The sequence below is a fragment of the Mastomys coucha genome, unplaced genomic scaffold (assembly GCF_008632895.1).
Source record: "Mastomys coucha isolate ucsf_1 unplaced genomic scaffold, UCSF_Mcou_1 pScaffold21, whole genome shotgun sequence".
Lineage (NCBI taxonomy): Eukaryota > Metazoa > Chordata > Mammalia > Rodentia > Muridae > Mastomys > Mastomys coucha.
In genome coordinates this window covers 67,821,675-67,843,924 of record NW_022196904.1, presented here as the reverse complement: position 1 = coordinate 67,843,924, position 22,250 = coordinate 67,821,675, and the positions used below count along the sequence as shown (strand labels likewise).

At 37.7% G+C, this 22,250-nt stretch overlaps 1 long non-coding RNA gene across 1 annotated transcript in view; it reads left to right on the top strand.

Moving 5' to 3' along the window:
- LOC116100586 overlaps window positions 1–22,250 on the top strand; it is a 110,955-nt gene that overhangs the window by 9,858 nt on the left and 78,847 nt on the right. Inside the window, exon 2 of the long non-coding RNA XR_004122657.1 lies at window positions 1,604–1,658. This is a non-coding gene — a long non-coding RNA (uncharacterized LOC116100586). The remainder of the gene's footprint in view (window positions 1–1,603; window positions 1,659–22,250) is intronic.

The following is a 22,250-nucleotide window of genomic DNA, read 5'->3' as shown; positions in this document are numbered from 1 at the left end:
GTTAGCTTGCAAGTAGGGCCCAGCAGTGGCCAAACCACAGTCCAGAATATGTAAATGTACAAAAACTAAAGTATATAAGCAGTAGTCCATTAGACCAATGAGCAGAGGTCAATGAGCACAACTCTGAATAAGTACAGACATTGTTCTTTTAATCCATATGAGTGCTTTACCTGCATGTATATATGTGCCCTAGTTGGTTCCTGCAGAATACAGAAGATAGTGCTGAGTATGCTGGGCTTGGAGTTCCAGAGGTTGTAAGCCTCCATCTGTATGCTGGGAACCAAGCATGAGTACTCAGCTAGAACAGAAGTGCTCTTAACTGCCAGGCTGTCTCTCCAGTCCCTGAGAGATTTTCTTTTCTTGGCATGATGGAAATGTGTTAGTATAGGGAGTGATGCTGAGTTCACAGTATAGTAAGGATGGCAAAGAGCATTCTGCTACAGTTTCACTTTGTGAATTTTATGCTGTTTGAATTATGTCTTAATAGAATAAAAACGTTTTATGGCAAATCAGCATTTGTTTTCTTATCTCTGAACTGCCTTCTCATGATGGTAAATACTGAATGCTCTTGATGTTTGTTTGTTTGTTTGTTTTTAAAAAACATTATTAAGTGTTCATTATTTGTGTGTGAAGAGCATGTACACGTGGAAGTCAGAAGATAACTTCCTACAACCAGTTCCCTCCTTCCACATATATGTGGCTTCTGGGCATTGAACTCAGCTCTTCAATCTTATATTGTGAGGAATTTAGCTGCACAACCATCTTACTAGTCCCTTGTGTGTGTGTGTGTGTGTGTGTGTGTGTGTGTAAATCAGTTTCTGTAATACATTACATTGACAGAATCATGTTAAAGTCATACAAGCATCACAATAGATGCATAAAGAATTTACCAAATATGTAAAATTAAAAATTCATAAACTAGGGATAGATATGAATCCCCTCAACTTGATAAAATTCTACTATGGAATACTCATACTATCAGACTCACTAGCTAAAAGCTGAAAGTTTTATTCCCAAGATCAGAAATAAGGTAAGAAAGAGTTCTTGCCACATTTTTAAATGCATTTTAGATACATTTTTATTTCAAATACATTAACATGCAGTTTAGTCAAAAGACATTCAACTATCTGATTGGGCAGAGTTGATAATAATTAGAACCAGAAGGAATTGAGTTTTGGGACTGAGGATGGTATTAAAGCAGATGGCAAATAGGAAGAGATTTCTACAGTGCAGTCTTGGGAAAGATAAAGAAACTGCATTCTAACCTGTTGGGAAGTAGGAAGCTGAAATGGAAGTTTCAAAGAAGCTAATAGAACTAAATCGGTGCATTCTGTATACTCTAGCATGAAATTATTACAGGCCATTTAAGCTCGAGTCTAAATTGGAAAGGGTGTTGGGAAATCCCAGTGAGAACCCAGGGGAAAATTTCCTCAGCTAGGTAAAATTAAGTATGGGAGTGGTCACCAGAGAAAAACTATTGCAAGAGGGAGGTACTCTTTGTTTGGCTTGTTTTAATTAGAAGTTGAGGTATTCTAGTGTGCTTTCAAGAGGTTCCAATGAAAATATCTATTGATAGACTTCCCAACTTCTTAATTCCATTTAGGGAATGGCATCCCAAGTAGAAGTGCCTGCTTAAACCTACTATCTTCTGGGAATGGGTAAGTATTAGAGTGTTTTTTGTTTTTGTTATTGTTGCTTGATGTTAGCAAAAATCACAGTTTTTATTGACAGAAACTACAGTTTGGAAGCCATCCAAATTCCCTACCAAGGGGAATAGCTAAGCAACTGTCAACATGGTAAATAGCAATATGCAACAATTTCAATATATGTAGAGCTGTAAGCCATGAAGCAAATTACTAAAACACAAAATTATATGTCAAAGATTATAACATTTTCTACATTTGCAAATATTGTGTGTAATGTTTATAAAAAAAATTGAAAATTTGAAAAGAAGAAGTCAACTCTTAGACTCCTTGTTAGGTATTTTTATAGTTTCTAAATACCCTGTAAGGTTGATATTATATTTCAATTTTACACATGAAAATTTAACTATATTATTTTATATATAAAATTGTTATATTGTTTTATATTTATCTAAATTTACATATGATATAGAATTAGCTATCTAACAAAGCCTCCAGTAACAGGCTTAATTGAGAAACTTCCTTTTGAATTGTTTGGGAAAATCCAAGGGACTCTTCTAAAATAGTACAGGGTATTGTTCTTCTCAGTTGCTTCTCAGGGCCTTTGAGTCCCTATTTTGGGAGACATTATAGGAATTGGCAGAATGGAGTTGGACTTGTTCTGGATATATCCTTCCTGAGGATTGGCTCTCACAGTACTAAAAGGAGCTGTGCTAGTTGCCAAGGTATAAAAGCAATCAGCTGGCTGTCCTGGTCACAAACCTGTCTTTATTCTTCTCAGGTTGTCAGACAGGTTCCAAATTAGTAAATGCAGAAGCACTTGTTCTCATATGTGAACCACTACAGACTGCTGGTCAGAACATGCTGACTCACTCTTCCTACATAAAATATCTTAGAATAATTCTAACAAACATGTGAAAGACCTGTATAACCAGAACACCAAGTCTCTGAGAAAGAAACTGAGAAAGAACATCAGAAGATAGAAAGATATCAGAAGATCCATGCACATGGGTCCATAAGATTAACATAGTGAAAATGCCATCTTACCAAAAGCAATCTACAGATTCGATGCAATTCACATCAAAATCCCAACATATTTCTTTAAATATCTTGAAAGAACAATTCTCAACTTCATATAGGCAGACAAAAACAACAAACAAAAAACAAAGAAACATAGGATAGCTAAAACAATCTTGAACAATGAAAGAACTGGAGGTATCACCATCCCTGATCTCAAGCAGTACTACAGAGCAACAGTAATAAAAACTGCATGGTATTAGTACAGAAACAGACCAGTTGATCAATGGAATTGAATTGACATCATATCTGTAGAAATAAACCCACACATCTACAGATACATGATTTTTGACAAAGCTAAAAGCATACAACGGAAAAAGGAGAGCATCTTTAAAAAATGGTGCAGGTCTAACTAGATTTGCATGTAGAAGAATACAAATAAATCCATGTTTATCACACTGCACAAAACACAAGCACAAGTGGATCAAAGACCTCAACATAAAACCAGATACACTAAATCTAATAGAGCAGAAATTAGGGAATACCCTTGAAATCATTGGTGCAGGAGACAACTTCTTGAAAATACCAATGGCTCAGACACTAAGATCAACAATTAACAAATTTTTGGACCTTATGAAACTGAAAATTTTCTTCTGCAAGGCAAGGGAAATGTCAATAGGACAAACGGACACCATAAAGATTGGGAAGAGAGCTTTACCAACTCCCCATTTGATAAAGGCTAATATCCAAAATATATAAAGAACTTAAGAAGTTAGACATCAACAACCCACATAACCCAATTAAAAATGGGGCACAGAACTAAATAAAGGATTCTCAGCAGAGTGATCTCTAATGGCCAAGAAGCTCTTAAAGAAATGATCAATGTCCTTAGTCATTAGAGAAGTAGATATCAAAACAATACTGAGGTTCTACCTTACACCCATCAGAATAGCTAAGATTAAAAAACAACAACAACAAAACAAACAAACAAACAAGGGAAACCAAATGCTGGTGAGGATGAACACTCCTCCTTTAATGGTGGGAGTACAAACTTGTACAGCCACCCTGGAAATCAATTTGCCGTTTTCTCAGAAAATTGGGAATAGTTCTACCTCAAAAACCAGCTATGCCACTCTTGGGCATATACCCAAAAGATGCTCCACCATCCCACAAGGACACTTGCTCAAATATGTTCATAGCAGCTTTATTCATAATACCCAGAAACAGAAAACAACATTGATGTTCTTCAACTGAAGAATGGATAAAGAAGACATGGTTCATTCAGCCTAAAAAGGGGTTTCAACCTAAGGTTGAGAAACAATGTCTTAAAAACCTCATGACTCCATTGCTTTCTCCTCATCCTTACTACCATGGCTGTTATCTAGTAATATAACTTGCCTCTTCCATATTACATCCGCACATGGTTGGACCAGTCATGCTAAAGTACAGTTTAGTTGTGTTCCACCCGCCAATCCCCCAACCCCAACTTTGAGGCACCCTTTCCTCTGTCTCCCCATTTCTTCTTCAAAAATTCCATAGCTCTATTCACCAGTCACTAGAAGCACCCACCCTGCTCCTTGACCCTGTCACAGTTCCAGCCTGGGAAGCCCTTTCCTTTTCTTTGCCTAGTGGTAAAATGCCTGGAAATAACAATGACCAGAGCAGGGGACAGACAGAAGTGAAGAACAGGGAAGGGTATTGGAGCCAAAAGTTGTTTCTTTGAAAGTTCTTTGAAAGGATTAGAAAGATAACAGGTGTTTAGCAAAAGGTAAGGGGAGGGAAGAGCTAGAGGAGAGAGAGAGAAAGAGAGGGAGAGGGAGAGAAGGAGAGAGGGAGAGAATGAAAATGAATGAATAAATGAGTATTTAAATCAGGACCTTCTTACAGGGGTTGAATTTCATATATATTACATGTCAGATATTAACATTATGATTCATAACAAGCAGACTTATAGTTATGAAGTAGCAATGAAAATAATTTTAGGATTGGGGGGTCACTACCACATGAGGAACTGTATTAAAGGATCACAGATTGAGGAAGGTTAGAACCACTGTTTTAAGAGATCTCACTGTCTGATCTACCATTGCTCCTGAAAGGGGGGGTGTAAAGATGAGGAGCTTGGGTTAGAGAAGGGTGTGTGTCAAATCGTCATGAAGCATCTCCATGGAATTGCCTTCGGGATAGTTAGATACACAGTAAAACAAGGATGTGGGGCAAGGCAGGACCAATAGTAGGTGTATTGGGGTATGTCCTGCAGGGGCAGGGTGGGTATGTCCTGCAGGGGCAAGGTAGTTATGTCCTGCAGGGACACGGTGAGTGTAAAGGAGAACCTAAAACTTCTGATACATAAGTGTTTAGGGTCTGACTATGCACACAGGAGTCAGCAGAAAAGACAGGAGTCAGCTAGAGAGGCAATTAGCATTGAGGACACCAGTCCCACAAGCCAAAGGACAAGCAAGATCCAAAGCATGACAAGATCAGTGAGGGTGGAGTCTAGGAGAACTGCCTTGGTCTCTGGACGTGGCAGTGAGCCATCAATCATCTGGTTTCTCAGCCAAGGTGTAGGAGGCAGAGGACCAGGGAGTGGGGTGTAGAAGCATAAGGATTCCAACCCTCCCAGGAGCCTTGGGGAACAAACAGAAGCAAAGGCCTGGTAGGAAACTGAGACCTCAGGAAGGATTTTTGTTTTGTTTTTGTTGCTTTTGTTTTGTTTTGTTTTTTTGATTTGTGGTTCTCCTTTTGCTTGTTTATTTGTGTATGCATCTAAGTTGGGGTTTCTATTAATGCAATAAAATACCATGACTAAAGATAGAAAGAAAGAAAGAAAGAAAGAGAGAGAGAAAGAGAAAGAGAAAGAGAGAAAGAAAGGAAGGAAGGAAGGAAGGAAGAAAAGAGAAATGAAAATAAAAGAAAAGAAAGGAAACGTGGTTCATATATACAACAGAATGCTACTCATCCATTAAAACCAAGGGCATCCAATTGCAGGCTAATGCGTGTAACTTGAAAATATCATCCTGAGTGAAGTAACCCAGACCCAAAAGGACACACTTTTATTTATTTGTTATAAGTGGATATGAGGCACAAGGAAGGATGCTTGAATCTTTCTTAGAAAGGGAATAAAAGTAAAATACTCATTGGAGGCACATAGAGGAAGGGAAACTGGGCTGGAGAGGGGATGGGGAAGAGAGGATTTGGGAACCGATCAAGGGTATAGAGAGAGCAGGGAGAGAGAGCAGAAACTGGCAGTGGGTGTGGGAGACAATCTCTGGGACATACCAGACACCTGGATGGGAGGAGGCCCCAGGCTGTCTATGGGGGAAACTCTACCCAAGACTCCTAGCACTGAGGGATATGAATCCTGAAGTGGCCTCTTCTTCTAGCCAGGCAATATTCCAAAGGAGGGGTAAGGACGGCAACCTATCCACAAAATATTCCACCTTAAATGTGTCCTGCCAACAAGATGTGCAAGGACAAAGTTGGGGCAGAGATGGGGGAAATTGCCCACCAATGACTGTCCCAAATTGAGACCTATCCCCTGGCCAAGACCCAATATCTGACACTATTAATGATATTATGTAAAGTTTGCAGACAGGAGCCTAGCATAACTGTCCTCTGGGAGGCTCAACTGAGCATGCCATGGAAGCAGATTCAGAGACCACAATCAAACATAAGATGGAGCCCTATGGAAGTCTTATGGAAGAGTTTGAGGAAGGATTGAGAAACCCGAAGAGGACAGAGGCTCCACAGGAAGACCAGCAGAGTTAACCTACTTGGATCCTTGGTGATTTCCGGACTGAACCACCAACCCAAGAGTGAGCACAAGCTGAACCTAGGCCCTCTGCACATATATAGCCGATGTACAGCTGGGTGTTCATGCAGATCCCCCAACAACAGGAGCAGAGCTGTCCCTGACTTTATTGCCTATCTTCTTGTGGATCCAATTCTAACTGTGCTGGTCTTGTTCCACTTCAGTGGGATAGGATGCATCAAGTCCTGCAGTGATTTGATGTGCCAGGGGTGGATGGGTGGTGCATCGTAGAGGTGGTGGTATGAGTGATGACAGAAGAGGGCTCCCCTTTTCATAAGGAGAAGGGGAGGGAGGAATGGGAGGATGATCTGCATGATAGGGTACTGGGAGGAGATGGGGGCTGATATTGGGATGTAAAGTGAATAAATAATACATTTTTAAAATATTTATAATACATTTTTCACTACTTTGTTGATGTTTCTAAATGTTCTTTATAGTTACCTTCTTTGAGGAAAACCACCTTTCTAGGAAATTCAATTCACTGTGCTCTATAAATATGCTAGCCAGGGACCTGCTCTTCATTCCTAGCAAGTCTGAACTTGAGATGCTCCTTAATTTAGTAGTATTGGCTTAACTGTTACTGGTTTTTTACATTTCTCTTCTGATTCAAGTGGAAAATTTGATTAACTTTAAGAAGTTATAAGCACAGGAACATCAAGTATTTGGGCCTAATTTGGTGACTGCGTATACCTGGAAGTTTAATTTTAAAAAATATCGAACTAAATTAATCTACATTATTGTTTTTCCTTTGTGACAAAGTGATCACTTTGGCTAGAGCCGAAGGCCATCAACAATAGCACATAATTTATTATTCTGTGCAACAGTACGACATGCAGCTGCTGAGCAGCCTTGTAATATTTGTTTAAAAGATATGCAATTCTATTCAACCTTGAAAAACTGTGGCTCAGCATTAGTCATTTGTTCATACAAATGTATCCTTTTCCCTAGCATTGGTAGTATTACTCTTAAAAATGATTTTCATTTCATCATTGAAAGATTTATACGTTTTGACCATGTGCCTTGATCACCTCCACCCCTCACTTCCTCCAACCCCATAAAGACCTCTCATCCCATCTAGCTCCTCAATTCATGTCCATTTAAAAATCATCTATGCATGCATTTATTTTTTTTAGATATTTTCTTTATTTACATGTCATACAGTATCTCCTTTCCCAGTTTCCCCTCCAAAAAAAAAAGAAAAGAAAAGAAAAAAGAAAACAAAAACAAAAATAAACCCCTGTTCCCTCCCCTGTCCCCCTATATCAGGATCCTGTCAGCCAGCACTTGTTGGCATCCACAATAGTGTCTGTATTCGATGACGGAATATGGGAAGGATTCCCAGGTGAAACAGTCTCTGGATTGTCCTTCCTTCAGTCTCCGCTCCATAGTTTTTCTCTGCAACTCCTTCCATGCATATTTTGTTCCCCATTTTAAGAAAGAATGAAGTATCCACACTTTGGTCTTTTTTCTTCTTGAGTTTCTTGTGGTTTGTGGATTGTACTTTGTGTATTTTGATCTTCTGGGCTAATATCCACTTATCAGAGAGTGCATACCATGTGTGTTCTTTTGTGATTGGGTTACCTCACTCAGGATGATATTCACCAGATCCATCCATTGCCCTAAGAATTTCATAAATTAATTGTTTTTAGTAGCTGAGTAGTACTCCATTGTGTAGATGTACCACAATTTCTGTATCCACTCCTCTGTTGAGGGACATCTGGGTTGTTCCCAGTTTCTGGCTATTATAGATAAGACTGCTATGAACATAGTGAATCATGTTCCCTTATTACATGTTGGAGCATCTTCTGGATATATGCCCAGGAGTGGTATAGCTGGGCCCTCCGTTAGAACTATGTCCGATTTCCGGAGGAACTGCCAAACTGATTTCCAAAGTGGTTATACCAGCTTGCAATCCCACCAGCAATGAAGGATTGTTCCTCTTTCTCCACAACCTTGCCAACATCTGCTGTCACCTGAGTTTTTTATTCTAGCCATTCTGACTGGTATGAGGTGGAATCTCAGGGTTGTTTTGATTTACATTTCCCTGATGACTAAGGATGTTGAACATTTCTTTAGGTGCTTCTCAGCCATTCGGTATTCATCAATTGAGAATTCTTTGTTTAGCTCTGTACCCCAGCTAGAAGAACATATCCCACTGACAGAAAATAGCTTCTGGAATAGCCCCCGCTGCAGTTGTTCAGGACCCACAGGAAGACAAAATTGTCTTCTTTTATATATGTACAGGTAGGCCTAGTTCAAGATCATGTATGTTCTTTGGTTTGTGGTTCAATCCCAAGGGTCCAGGTTAGTTGATTCTGTTGGTCTTCCTACAGAGTTTGTATTCCCTTCGGGGCCACATTCCTTCATCCTGTTCTCCCTTAAGAGTCCCCATGCTCCATCCACTGGCTCTAGGTGTGTCTGAATCTGTCTGAGTCAGGTGCTGGGTGAAGCCTCTCAGAGAACAGTCAGGCTAGACTCCTGTCTGTGAGTGTGATAGCCATGTTATGTCCAGAGGGTAACGTTTCACATCACTCCTTGTCCTCTGATCTTTAGATACTTTCTACCCCATGTTTCATGTTGTGAAGGGGGTCTAAATGAGAGTAGATGTGTCAGCATAGATGTATGCCCTATGGTTGAGCACTCAAGGTCACATATTCTTAACACTTCCAACAGCAATGTCTCTCTGCACTAAGATCACTGGTAATTATTTGCCTGTTGTTTCTGTTTTGTTTTGTTCATACTATTCACCACAGCTAAGAGATTATCTTACATATAACCTTTGCTCAATAAAGTTTGTGGATGGCTATGCTTGTCCGGATGTATTCTCCTTGGACCCTTCTTTATCCAAACCTTCATTGCCATGTTCCATGAGCCTGATTGTGGTAATTCATTTCCAAGGTCCTTGCTCTGATATTCAAAACAGTTTTCAGGGAAAGTAGATTTCACAGAGGTTAAAGGTTAAAGTGTAGTGTTGAGAAGCATTTTCTACAATGTTGAACATTTGTTGAACAATGTTGAAGGAATGCATAGTGGCTCTACATGTTCCAGAGAAACATGGCTTTCCAAAAGAGCAGAGAGTGTCGGTCTTCTTGCAGAGCATTAATTTTTGGCTGCCATTTCCCAACAACAAGGAATCTACTACACTTTCAATTTTCTTCTGCTTTGCTCTTTTTTGTTTGTTTTTGAATGCCACAAGGCATTCCTCCTTTCTGGAGATAGGCATAGATGAAAAATGATTCCACTTTCTTTGGTTCTTGCAAGGTTCCTGAAGGAGCTAATTATTAAACCAATCAAGAAAGCACTATGCCCTACAGTTTGTGAATGTACTTAGAAAGATATGAAAATATCTATGTAAATACAAAATGATGGAACAGCATAGCTATTGCAGCAAAAGAGCTGTAGAGATTGATTCACCATTACCTTTGAAGAGGCTATATTTTCTGTTTTGGCTTTGACATATGCATATTATGCAGTTAATTAATTAATTAATCAATTAAACTTTTAGATTTAATATTTTAATATGCTTAACACACATAGGCCAGACAGTAGTCTTCCTTTCATGTGGGATTTACTTTCAAAGAGTTCTGACCTAGCAACAAAGCATTTCAACTATGGATGTTCAACATTGGGGAAATTCCCAAACATGAAATATAGTAGGGAAACTTAGAGGGTCTACTTCTAAATGCTGTTGTTTTTATCCACAAGATATAATTATGTTACAATCTTAAAAATATGATAAATATTTAAAAAGAATACATAAAATTTGAAACACATAAAATGAAAGTTTAAAGTAAAGAGCTGAAGTAGAGCCCAGGAATGCATCTTTTCAAGAAGCTATTTATGAGGTTTAAAACTCACTGTCCTAGAAACAGGGTCAATGGCTGTCTATATTGTGGATCCTTAATACTTAGCAAAGGCTTTGACATGAGGAAAGTGCTCAGTGAAAGTCTGTTAAATGAATTTTAAGCAAATCTCCTTTATCACCTATGAGTGATGACATTGATCTGGTGTTATTCAAACTGACCCTTCAGAAGATGGATTATTGAACTAATTATGGTTGGTTCAACTAGAGAAAAGCAATATTTTAAAATCAACCTAGCCTAAAAATGGCTTGGGCATAGTGTATAACACTGTCCAGCACACATTACATGTAGCTTGACTAATGACTTTAAAGTCATATCTCCTTAACATATGACAGACCTGTCTCCAGATCTGTCATGGGTTCCACTGTGTTTGCTCAGAACGAGTCAGCATGACATGACTGTTGTTGCTAGACAGAAAGCATTACATATTTAAACCAGGGTTGATTACATGAGTTAATGTTCCTTTCTTCCATGAGGTTCTGTTCCTCCTGCATTGCCTGGTGTACAGCTTTGCATAATGAGTAGTAACTTAGAGCAATATAAAAACATTCATAGATTGATGTTCATTCTGGCAGAACATGACCATTTCAAGACTTGCAAAACACCTGGGAACACTTTGATACAGATGTTTAAGCTCCTTAACCAACAACCAGCTTTTTCTAGTTCAGTAATTTTTACTATTCCATGCAAAGCCTTTCATTTTTGAGGATAAAAAAAATCTCAGAAATGAAATATTGGAAACACAAGAGAATCAAAGCAAATAAGAATATTACCTTACACAGTAATTAATGATTTTGGTGTGTCTGCATGCCATAGTGTGTGTGTGAAGGTCAGAAGATGACTTAGGGAAATGGGTTTTCTCCTTCCACCATGTAGGTTCTGAAGAATGAACCCATGTCATCAGGCTTGGTGACAAGTACATTTAACACCTCAGCCATCTTGCTAGTCCATGAAAACTAATGTTCAACAGTATTTCAGCAGAGATATTTCACCATTCAAGCAATAACAAAACTCACCAAGATCCACCAAGAAGATTAGCAAATAAGCATAAATTAAAACTCAAAATGCTAACCAGTGAAAATATTCACAGACTATGTTGCATAAGGAGTGAATAGTTTACATGTAAAAAGACTATGCAAGTAGTCATTAAAGGAGACGTCTTACAAATGAACAGTGAACAGTCAACAGAGAATATAGTTAATTCCTAAAAGGAAAAACACTCAAGGGATGAATGCAAATTATACAAAAATAAAAAGACAAATTAAAAGTAACATTCCATTTTCTCTTCTCAAATAAACAAAATTTAAGTATTTCAAATACAATAATAATATCTTCCATAAAGGGAATATCACCTCAAATGACGCTTCTGGGATGGCAAATTTGCACATGTTTTACACATAAAAATAGTATTGTAATTTATCAAGATATATTAAAATGCAGAGATCTATTAACTTGATGATTCTTTTTCTAGAAGATGTTAAAGTTGAAAAAGAAGTAAATGGTTAGCTTTGATGGTGCTGGGAGATGCTCCAGATGACGATATCAACTGTCTTACCAAGTATAACCTTCAAAGTCTAACTGATAGCCAAGTTATCCCCACTTAAGCAAAGCTGGCACAAATCTTATGCAGGCAAACAACTGCTCTAATTGGATTTGAGGCCTTCTAAATGTTTATATTTATACCCATGGGAAAAGGTTGCTTAGTTTTAACTAGAAAATTCTTTATAGTGAACTTGGTGAATGCTGTATAAACTAAGGATATGATCATTCCAAGCTGTAGTCAGGGGATAGGTTTTTATTGTAGATATGAGGAATAGAGATATCTAGAGCAGAGAGAGAGTGTAATAAGATGAACATGGCCAGTAAATTGGACAGAGCCATGGGGAGGTGCAGAGAGCAAAAGAAGGCTCTATGCCCCAGTGAAGGGGAATGCCAGGGCCAGGAAGCCGGAGAGGGTAGGTTGGTGAGCAGGGGAAGGGGGAAGAAGGGAGGGAATAGGGTTTTATTTTAGAGGGTAAATTAGGACAGGGGATGACATTTGAAATGTAATTAAAGAAAATATCTAATAAAAATAAAGAAAATATACCAAAATATTTATAAATAAAGAATATAGAGAAAAATGAAAGAAAATGAAAAATAGTAACAAAGAAAGTGTGGGCAAAGAAAACTAAGAAGGATGAGTAAAAGAAAGACAGAACTTAGATAAAACCACAGGGTTATGAGGAAATAAGAAGTTGCAGGGTCAGGATCGGGAAACCCATGAGCTGAAGAAGTTTAAGTTAGGGGTGGGGCAAGGAGAACAGAGAAGAGCAACAGTATTTGTGATACTGAGGGAGCCTGGAGGCTTGCATGTGCTTTGGTATACTGATAGGCACCACAGATAGCCATTTGTTCCAATGCAAAAAAACACAGTGTTACTCTGGGTGAGAAGAAGGGACAGTTGAGTGCACAACCCTAAACAAGACATTTAGACTATCCCCTTTAAGACTTGAAGAATATCAAGGAAGAGGGAGTAGAAAGAATGTGAGAGTCAGAACAAAAAGAAATGAGCTGTGTCATGAAAAGCCATCTTTTAAGAATGACAAAGCTATTGCTCTCTTGAAGGCACAATAATCGGAGTTATCCACACATGGTCTACACAAGATGGGCCTTCTCAACAATCAGTCATGAATGAGAGAGGGACTTATGGGGACCTATCTCTGCCTGTTGAAATATTGGCTACTGAGAGATTGTGAATTTGGAGGAGTCCTCTTCTGGGTTATGCCTATTGTTCAGCCACCAAGCTCCGATGATAATTTCAAACATGTAGTCACACCATTGGTTGAACTCAGAAGAAACAAAATGACATGAATATAGGAAAAAGATCTGTTAGGAAGGAGGGCTGTTGGCAGGTTTTGAGGTGAGAATAATCAGAAGCATGTTATATATGTGTGAAAATGTCAGAGAACAAACTTAATAAAAAACTGTAGCAAGTTAATAGCTAAAGATAGATGTTTGGTCAATAGTGATTCATGTGTCCAAACAACTATAATGCAGCCACTAAATGATATGGAAACAACTCACCATACTGTGTGTTATTATATTATAAGACTTAGGTTTTTAAACTGTGGCTCATGACCCTGTTTGGGATCATGCAACTGAACGATGAGGGAGACTGAAAAATTGGCAATAGTAAATGGTGTCTGAAAAAAAAGTAACTAAATATTCATTCAAAATCAAATGTTAAATTAATCCAAAGTGTTTCTGACAACAGCCACCCATGTTGCAAATTTCACTTCAGCCTTAGGACTTCACATACAATGGATTTACTCTGCTTTGTGCATTCTCTCTTGTCCAGCTGCACATTGCCAACTGCCTGAAACATCTCAGAACAGGTTCAAGACTGTTGTATGTCAAGACTTGCAGTCTTTTCACTATCCAAAGATTCCTGTTCTTATAGAGAAATACTGATTCCACTATTGAAAATAAAAGCTGTCAGTATTTTTCTACAATCATACCTCAGCACATGAATATCATATTATTAATAGTACATTTGTATAATATATTGTGTTAGAATATTTGATTCAACACATTTGTTAACTTTATTTTCATAAAAAAAAGTTAATAACATTTTCATTGAGATTTAAACAAAACTTCCTTCCATCCTTGAAATGGTCTGAAATATACTTCTTCTAGTTTGTTCTATTTAGTTACTGCTTATTCAGATACTATTTACTGTTGCCAATTTTTCAACCCTCTAACATTCAGTTATAAGAACCCAAATAGGGTTCTGAACCATAGTTTACAAAATTATGTTCTACAATATGATGGCGTATAGTATTTTCAGTTGCTTCCATACCTTTTAGTGGTTTCATTGTAGTTAGTTGGATACATGAATCACTATTAACTCAACACTTCTATAAAGTGGCAACCCTCAGACTATGATTATAAAATCAAAGTATCCCACACAATTCAGGAAGATATTGAAGATGCTCTACATCCTGCAGTATCAAATATTCAGCTAAGATTTAACCTGCTATGCAAGAACTAAACAAGCACATTTCTCTCATTAGTATGCAAATTTGCTTTTGTGTTTATGAATGATAAAATTTTATGTATTCTAATACATGTATTAAAGCTAATTTCTTTTTGAATGGTTATCAGTAAATGTTTATATATTTACTTTATATATCTAACTACCTGCATAAAAGTTTCTCAGATGAAAAGGGGTGTGAGTGTAGAAATTTTATTATCATATACAGAATGAATATAGTTATAATTAAATTAAACCCATTTTCTAGAACTAGAAAAGACAAACAAAGTTAGTCACATAGAAATATACAAACCTATTAGATCTCATGAGTGTGTTTGCAGTTGAATATCTTTTTCTTTATCATATCTTTTTCTAACATCTCTTTTTGGTGTATAGTGCTCCTGGCTATAATGTCTACCAGAAAAGTAGTAACTTTCTCTAAGGACTGCCCTCCAGCAATGGCTATGATATTGTTTATCCCAGGACTCTATCCTCACTTTCAGTGGTTGAAGGGCTGCCTGATAAGTATGCTGGAAGTATAAAAAAGAATAAAGACTGAAAGATTCTTAGTTGGACATTCTGGTTGCTGCATGAGGCCTGTGGGAAAAGGTATTCTAATATTATTGGCTGTTGACAAAAAAATGAGTGTTTTGAGCTTTGTGAAAGACATTTGTGAAGCTCACAAGCAACAGAAGACACGGAAAAACAGATTTGCTAGTCTTGGAAAGTTTGTAAGTAATAGCAGCTAAATTAAAGGACAAACAACAAGCAAGGACCCACTGCACAGGATGAACAAGCATCTTTGCAGGGTGTGATGCTGTGGATGTTTCAGGGTGCTTGTCTTTGGACAGAACCACTCTACTGGGGCTAACAAAATGCCTAGGTGTGTGTTTTAGCATCTCAGGGAAGAATCAGGAGCCACAGCTTAGTTAAATCCCCATGTGTTTGTCCAGGCAATGGGGGAGCATGGCTGTTTTCCTTAATGCAAAATATTAATGATATTTCTGGGGGAAAATTCAGTGTATGATTATGGGAATATACATTTTCTTAGTACAAAGTTGTTATATACATCCCATAAAATTGAAATTAAGTTTATGTAGCACTTAGATAATAGTAGAATTGCAGTATTTCTTGACATCAGATCCCTAGGGTGAATTATAGCAAAAGAAAAACAGAGGCAAAAAGATCATGATGATTATATTTTGTTTAAAAGCATTATTTTGCTGATTGTAAAACTAAAGTTGAGACAGAGAAATACCTTACACAAATACAAAAACACAAAGGCATGGATTGAACTTTGCCTAGAGGTTGACACTATGAAACTAAACTGAACTTTTTTTTTTTGCATTTTTTATTAGATATTTTCTTTATTTACATGTAAATTTCTCCTTTCCCAGTTTCCCCTCCAAAAAACAAACAAACAAACAAACACAAACAACAAGAACAAACCCCTGTTGCCTCCCCCGTCCCCATGCCTGCCATCCCACCCTCTCCCACTTTCTGGCCCTGGCATTCCCCTACACTGGGGCACAGAACCTTCACAGGGCCGAGGTCCTCTCCTCCTACTGATGATCGAATTTACAATCCTCTACTAAACACATGCTGCCAGAACAATCAGACCCAAAATGTACAGTCCTTGGTTTGTGGTTGAGACCCTGGGAGCTCTGAGGGTACTAGTTAGTTCATATTGTTGTTCGTCCTAAGGGACTGCAAACCCCTCAGCTCCATAGGTCCTTTCTCTAACTCCTCCACTGGGGACTGTGTACTCATAAACTGAACTTTTTAATAGAAAAGATAGAAATATTTTCCCAAACAGGTTTTTGGTGGTGTGTTTTCTGTTTGTGTGTGTGTGTGTGTGTGTGTGTGTGTGTGTGTGTGTGTGTGTTTGTGTGTGTGTATGTGTGTGTGTGTGTACTATGTAGGTGTTTTCTTAAATCACCCGAGTTGAGACTTCTGGGTATTTTATAAAGAATATTTTGGAAGAAGGTTAATAAAATTTGGATGCCAATCAATAGTAACTTTTAGGAATGAAGAAAATGTAGAAAAAATAAAAATTAGCAAGTATGGGGCTGAAAGAATGGTGGTCACACAGTTACAAAACACATGTATATATTCAGTTATCAGGCTGATACTTTTTAAGCATTATATGCTCAAGAAGGATATCCTAGACACCATTGGATTCCTGTGATCATAATAACCAGTACAGATTCTCAAGTGCTTTGCTTTCCACTAATATATTCAATAAGATTCCCAGAAAGTGGTATCTATAATCCTTGTATTATATAAGAAAATTTCTGATAGGACTTTAAAAGTGTTACAGTAGTGAATGTATTTCATTATGTATGAAATTATTATTAGCACATCAAACCTTTTTTCATGGGTAGTGTTGAATAGAATATAAAAGAATACTTTAGGTAATTTACATTATAGGTAGCATTAGAGAGAAGACAAACTTAGGAATATGATGGAATGGTGGTTAGTTTGTGCAGCAGTATTCTTAGAAGCTTTTTGCACTGGGAGAATAACAATTAACAGAAGGCTGAGGGGCAAGTTAGAAAAGATCTGTTTTCAAGTTTAGACCTTAATTGTGTAGTAGTATGAGATAACACCTTCATTAAAAGAACCTTGAAGCATTTGTCCTCTTAATGGCCCAAGGAGATAACCTTTGACTCAGCCCCAGATTTTCAGAAAGGTAAACAAAGCACAAATGTCCATCATATTGGGTTGATGAGAGTTGTCACAGCAACAGAGTTAAAGTCTACTCACTAATTAGAATTGCCATTAAAATGTCTATGTTCTAAAACCGTAAATGTGCACATAGGTGAGAAAATCATGGTATCATCAAGTTATTTAAGTATCTTTTTACTATCAAACTATTGTACAATTGTTATCTTATTCATCTTCCTAGAAATCTTGGAAAAGTTGGTAGATATATTTTGTGCTGATACTTTTCAAAGAGCTCCCTGGGCTCAGGGTCATGACCCAAGAACATCATTAACATCAGGAGACATCACTAACACAGAGGAAAGACATTAATCCTCTGATTGGCTTGCATATCCTAATCAGTGTCTGCTGTCACAGACAGCATGGTGGAAGGCTAACCAAAGCAATGTATGAAGGGTAACTAACAAGTGTTCCATGACTTCAAGTAGGTATTTTGGAGTACACTGTGAATATTAATGAAGGGAATATTAATGGCTGTTGAACAGAGACTCATACAACTGCAGGTGCTATAATTCTTATGTACTCTGAAACATTGAGGGAATGCAATGATTAGTGTTAACTGCCAACTTGGCAGAACCTAGAATTTCCAAGGAGGTAAACTCCAGGAAGAACACAAGAGGGACTAGATTAAGGCTAACCTCTGAGATCATCATAAGGGATTATCTTGATCATTTTAATTGCCATGTGATGAACTACCTTACTTCTAGGTAGGACTCTTCTTTGAGCAAGAGATCTAGGAAGACATAGAACTGAAAAAGGAAGCTAACCACTAGCAAGAATGTCATAGTCTCTTTCTCTGATTGCTGCCTGTGGATTTGATGTGAGCAGCTGCTTCAAGGCACGGCCATCTTAACTTCCCCACCACGGGGAAGACTGTGCCTTGAACAAAATAAACCCTTTGTCTCTGAGCTTGTTTTCATCAGAAGAGTTTACCTCGACAAGGTAGATGGGAGTTCTAATAAGCATTTATCTTTGAGATTCAAGCTTCAATAGTTGTGCATAGATGGTGAAAAAAGTTTATATGATTCTAATGTAGTTACTATTTCATTGCAATAAATATGGTCTTCAGAAACACTAATAGTCTCCCTTTTGTTATATACCACTCTACAGCTTTTTAGCATTACCTTTGTAGGATGTTATTCCTGAATTCATGCTAGCTACTGAATACCTACAATGGAAATTTATTTGGCACCTTATTAGGGAGAGTTATATACCACGGTGTTTAATTGTTTTACCTAAAGATTATTTTGTCTTAGATCCACTGGAAGAAATTAAAAGAAATTGCAAACAAATAGATTAATTTGCCTTATGAAGTAAAAATTTCCATTCCCTCTATGCATTGTAATCACTTCTTTTATTTATGAATAATTTAAGTAAAATTCATGACTGCTTACTTTTATTAACCTTTGTTGTTGATTTTCTTTGGAGAATAATTTCATACTCCAAGAAACAAATAACATTTGAATTAAAAAGTATGTGTTTCAATAAAGAAGATTTTGATCTTATGTCTATCCCACTTAGCTTCATTTCCTCCCCTTGGAGAGTCAATCTATTTTCATTATTTTTGAATACAGAGCCACAAAGCCTAATGTCCACTGCTGTTGTTCCTTATCACGTCTGACCCACGATAATAATTGTTACCAATCGGCCAGCTGAATCCTTTGCTCTATTTGTATAGGAACTATGCTGAAACAAGGATAAATAAGCTCTTCCATTGTCCACAGTTCTGAGTCTTTAATGTCTGAGGTTTAGGGGTTGCTCTGGAAAGTCTAGAATCTAAGAGATTGAAACCTTGAGACCTAGACGACTACCTAGAGAACTATTGTTCCAGTCTTTAGAAGCTAGAGACTCTATGACTTTTAGGCTTTTAGGGTGGAGACATGGATTTGGAATTGGTCAGCTATTTTTCTTTTATTGAAAATATATTATTTTCATACTATTGTAATGACTTCCAGAAACCGTGAGCTTTGGCAGAAGGCAGCAGCCAGCAACAGCTGATAGTGTTACAGCTGTCATATAAGACTGAGGCACAGGGATCCTTGGCAGCACAGAGGAGAGTCTCATGGCTGACTCAAAACCTGAGCTTAATAGCTTATAAAAAAAAAAAAAGTGGGTGTGGCAAGTGTATTGTACTAACCACACCAGACCTTCATGCTGATATCAGATTGTTTACATCAGCCACAAACTTTCATAAAAATGAAAGACCATGTTTGAACCAATTACAAACCTTCTGCTGAGCCATGAGAGGTGGCCTGACCCTTGCTTTGGCCTAGATAAAATTGACTTCACCATCTTCTAGAGTTCAATAGGCTTGACTTGCTTAGAGGACTGTGTCATAAGACTGGTACAGTCTGTTTGGAGTGGTAATAACTGCAACATATTTTCAGCTATGGTTGTAAAAAGTTCTCTACAGCTTCTGGAGTATCCTCAAAGTGGTTGTTCTGTCCAAAATAGCCAGTTACCATGAGGTCAACAGAACTGGTTGCTAAGGAGTGAAATGATCCTGGCACTTAACATCTTAGTTGTTTCCCAGGAAAAGCAAAACTTAAAAAGGGCACTTACAATATAAATACTTGTCACCAAAAGTCATTTAAAGTATTTTGCAGCCTTCTAATAATGCTTAATGCTTGCTCCAGGGCTCAGGAGGAGCTGGTCCCTCTAATCTTTCTGAAAACCACCCATAAATCCACCTTAATTGAATTAAATTTCCATTTGTATTTATTACAGTCTATCATAAAGGGGCTAGATTATAGTTCAGTGTTAGAGTATTTACCTACCATCCTCAAAACTCTGGGTTCAGTTTCAAAAAATAAGAATCCCTATCATAAACAAAAATCATTTTGGATGTTAAATGGTGTTAGCTTAGAAAAGTACTGCCTACAATTAGAAAACTTAGTTTCCTCCTTAAGATAGCTTATAGTTTTCTGACAGCTTTTCATTCATTAACACATTCCTTAATGAAGCCCTATGTATCAAATTATGTCTTTCCTAATTAATATTTTAAGATTTTTAAAATTTGCTTTCATGTTTCATAAAGCTAATATCCTCTTCTCCCTTTTCACAGAAGCCTAAGGAAGGTAAGAAATAAATATTGTTCATTAAATTATCTGTTATGTGAACGTTCCTGTTGTGGAAGAAGTTGATTGAGTTATGCCATTATGAAAAATAGAAAAATTATTTCCTTCAGGGTAAGAAAGGAGAAAAAAATCTATGAATATTGGGATGTTGGAGTTAAGTCTTGAAAGATGAATAACAGAAACATTGAAAGAAAATATCAGGGGGAGTGGCAAGGGTTTGAGAATTGGGAGAATAAGACTGCTCTCTTAATTAGGGTTCAAATTGCCATGATGAAACACTGTGACCAAAGGCACTTGGAAGGAAAATATTAATTTCATCTTATAACTGGTAATCCATTATAAAGGGAAGTCAGGGCAGGAACTCATGCTGGGCAGGAACCGAAGCAAGAGGCCACAGAAGAGTGCTGCTCACGGGCTTGCTCCCTGTGGCTTGCCCAGCCTGCTTTCTTATAGTACTCAGGACCACCAGCCCAGGGATGGCATCACCCATAGTATTCTGAACCCTCTCACACCAATTATCAATCAAAAACCATGCTCCATAGGCTTGCCCACAGGCCAATCTGGTGGAAATATTGTCTCAATTAAGGTTCCCTATTCTGAAATGACTCCCCTGTGACAAAGTGACATAAAACCAGCCAGTGCAACAGGGCTGCAGGCAGTGTGCCTCTGACATTGGCAAAAGTGGGACTCATTTATAGAAGATTTCACTATCGTGCTCGTGTGACCTCTTTTCCACTTGGAAGTTCTAATGGTAGATCAAGGTGTCAGTTCCCAAGGATTTCAGACAAGGCTCTTTGTTCACACTTCATTTTCTGTTCCCATGTTGGATCTACTTTTCTTCTCCAGCAGTATGTTCATTTACATTAAAATGCAGTTGATGTGTATGAGTTACTGCTCTTCAGATACCATGAGGGCATGTAGGCCTGGCCACTCTCCAGAGAGCTGCATGGCTAAGCTTGCTGCTGAGGTGAGCTGATTAAAGGGCTAACTACTGCAGTATCTACCATCCCACCCTTTGCTGTCAAAAGCAATTAATTCGGATTACATATATTGAAAGAAGAATTTCTTTCATTTCAAACTTTGGAGCATCTCCAGAGAGGATTAGGTAGGAAAATGAATGGCCTCATTTGCATAAATTAGGGAAATCTGAGTAATATTTCCTATTTGGAAAAGCTTGCTCAGACTTTTCTCAATACATCGGTGCCATATGGCTCATCAACTAAGTGTGACCAGAAAGAAAGAGTTCCATATGATACAGTAATCCTAGGAGCCAAAGGCTCTATTGTCATGTTTCATGCGCTTTGATGCAAAACACAAAACAAGTAAATTAAAGCAATTATATTTTAGTCTCTAGTTATATGGCTGGCTAGTACACAGAATGGAATAAATTTCCTGAACTGCAAGTACATACAGAAATGTCTACAGACTTGACTCTTGCTAGATAGAGAGACACACAGAGAACAAAATGAAAAGAACAAGGTCAAATTACAAATCTAGAGATTTGAGTGTTACAATAAAAAGAAAAAAAAGTACTTTTTTTTTTTCTTCAAGGCATCATTATCCCTTAGAACTTTAGGTTGCATCCTTTAGCCATAAACTAAAAATACCAACAAAGCTCACTCTTTTTACAGAGCACACGTAGAACAGAGGCTTACCATAAGTAAATCTATGGTTTGATGAGTTTTGTTTTGTTTTTTTTTTTTTTTTAGGGGAAAGATCACTGTTTTGACCAGGAATCAATGGCATAGATGAAGTCATCTCACATTTTCTCTCACAATGAACTCCCTGTCAGAAGGAATGAGCTGTTTGTAGTATATCCAAGTAATCCTAGGTTTACAAAGTAACTCTGGGCTGTGGAGATACCTGGAGCAAAAGTTCAGATCCCTGTCGCCTATATAAAAGCCACATGGGGCCACATGACTGCAGCACTAGTGGTATGGGGCAGAAGGTGGGAAGAGTCATGAGGCAGGCAGATCATCAGAAGTTGTTGGCCAGAGAGTCTAACATATCAGTGAGTTCAGGTTTTATGGGAGATCCTGTCTCAAAATAGAGGTGGAGAATGATAGAAGGCAAAGTTCTTTTAGCTCCACATACAAATATGTGTAC